This window comes from Lycium ferocissimum, chromosome 8 (genome assembly GCF_029784015.1).
Source record: "Lycium ferocissimum isolate CSIRO_LF1 chromosome 8, AGI_CSIRO_Lferr_CH_V1, whole genome shotgun sequence".
NCBI classification, from domain to species: domain Eukaryota; kingdom Viridiplantae; phylum Streptophyta; class Magnoliopsida; order Solanales; family Solanaceae; genus Lycium; species Lycium ferocissimum.
Window position 1 is genome coordinate 7,313,215 of NC_081349.1, and position 2,680 is coordinate 7,315,894.

Here is a 2,680-nt window from a genome sequence, read left to right on the forward strand (position 1 = left end):
AGGGTTAAATTTTGCCAAGGGATGTCTACGGTTGTCTAGTAGAGTCTTGTTTATGGGTGTGAAGAATGTCACACTTATAAACAGGAGGCTGCGGAGCATTTAGAAATCATTGACCTTTCTTTCTATCTTAGATCGTGCAATAGAGCCACAGTCTAGTAAAGACCATTTTGACCCTCTTTTCCTGTAGGTAAGAACAGATTGAGATAGATGAAGAGGTCGGCTTCTGATAGTGGGGGTGCAAGGAAGGCCCCCAGGGTGGACTCCGGACCATGGGAACCAGGACAGATTAGGAGAAGTCTTAGTTACTCCATTGAGACAGATCCTTCTGAGGGTATTGGGACGATTTCCCCAGAGCCTGTGACTTCTATGGAGGAGATTTGTCAGAGGATAGCTATGAGACGGACCCGTCTGAGGGTTCGTATGAGACACCAGTGGAGCAGGAGGCTCCTGAGGCTACACCAGATTTGGCCCCTCCAGTTTCTCCTATGATTGAGCATTACGTCAGAGCAGCCACAAGTGTAAGTGTTACGGAGTATTCTAGCCCTCAGTCTTGGCCTTCAGTTAATCAGGAGTTGCTAGAGTATTCATATCCTTCGGACTATGATGGGGGAGAAGAGGATGGTCAGACGAGTAAATGGTGGGAGCATGATGAGAGGGATATTTCACTTTACAGTCCCCAAGACCAGGATCAGGACAGGCCGATCACAGGTATGTGGATCATCTTACTGGAACTCTTTATGTTATGTGCGATTACTATGGGATATCCTCTAATGGTTGACAATCGGGGATTTTAAGGAAATCAATAATTGAAGTATTTACGGGTAATTGCGACTAAGACATTTCTACTACTACTAGGAACCTCAGGACTAGGAATGTAAGGCATCCACGTGTATTAACTTGTGGTTATGACAATTTTTTAGATATTGGGAGTTCCAAAGGTTACGATAGCATTTATCCAACCAGGAGAGTAAAGAACTTTTCCAACCGTAGGGGAAATGCATTACAGAGTTTTATTTAGGTTTCCATTAGAATTTCAAATTGATTTTTAAAAGATATGTGACGAAAGACCTTGCTGCAGTAAAAAGGACGGGTGTGAGGCTTATAAGAAGGCTTACCTTGATTTTCAGACAGATGTGGTGAAGCTCACCTGACAAAAAAATAAATGAGAGCGATGTCGGCTTATGAATAAATAGGAAAGAAGAGTAGGTGTTCGAGAGGAGATCATTCGTTAAGTCTATGTTGCCAGAGGCTCATAATTAGGACTTAGAAAGTATGTTAAGAAGTCCTACAGATTTAGACGTACGAAAATATGAGAAACCAGAATAGCCGAGGGAAATTAGGAGAATATAAGCCTTACGATTGGAATTTTAAATGATAGCGAAGTATGAGTTTGACTAGCTAGGCAAAAGAGGGGAGATGTATTAAAGCCACAGATTCAGGACAATTTTAAATAGCAGTGGGATATTTCGTAAGTGAGGTACCAATAAGCAAGGTAAATGATAACTCATGTGTGGCCACATTAAATATTGTGCGTGCCCTTATGATCGATCTTGCGATATGCTAAAGGTATGGATTGAGCTGGGTATTGAATTTAAGGTAGCGAGTGCTGCGAGCGATTGATATTGTTTTCTCCAAATGTTAAAGTTGGATAATCATGATGCAACAATATCGGGGGAGAAAGAATATGTGTATATAAGAGTAAGAAGAAGACTGATATCATAAGAAAGAAGAGAAGTGTAAGCAAGGGAAGTATGTTGCTAGTAAGGGTCAACTAAAGTTTCCAAGAAAAGGGTTAAGGCGGCGGTAGAGGCGGAGAGCCATTCGGATGGATTTTTAAAGTGAGTACGCAAGAAGGATAGAGTATGGCAATATGTGTTACAGGATGAATGCGAAGATCCCGGAAATAGATCTTGATAAGCAGGATTGAAGTACAATAACGATGGGTATGGATATAACTTGAGAAAGAATAATCAAGTTTTATGAAAAGTGTCAAGGGATTTCTAACTCTTAAGGCACATCTGAAAGGATAAATGTGAAGCCATATTGATACGTTCACCGGAAGCGGAACCCCCCCCTCCCACTTAAAAAGGCGATTTTAGAAATAGGAAGGATTCGTACTTCTAATAGACTATTCTACGAATTCCCGGGGCCAATGCTATGGAATGGCAAGTGGAGAAAAGCAAACATGAGCAAGGGAAGTCGAAGAAAGGGCCCTAAGGGCGAAAGTAAGAAGGGTGCACTAATGAATAGGTTAAAGGAAGTTGTATAACCATCAAGGACAAGAGGAAGGTTTATAAGCTAATAAGTCTGGCCAAGAGGCAAAACATCAATCGCATGGGACGGGAGTCTTGATAGGGAGTACATAAATTCGATTATAAAGGAAATAAGATGAATATACGAGGGAGATGTATAAATATAAACAAGTTATGGCATCGAAATGGAAGCTTAGAAAGGAATGAAAGAAGGAAGAAAAAGAGATATTTTATAAGTATTTGTGAGTAGGAAAATGATCAACAAGATATTGGAAGCACTATGGCGCCTGACTATGGCACCACCACCTAGTAAAGAAGAACTACAGAACAGTATGAGCTGGGCAAATGAAAGAGCGGTGTAATGACCCGTTTAGTTGTTATAGTATTTTGACCCATTTAACCTTGTTGACCCTTTCCCCGAGTCTCGT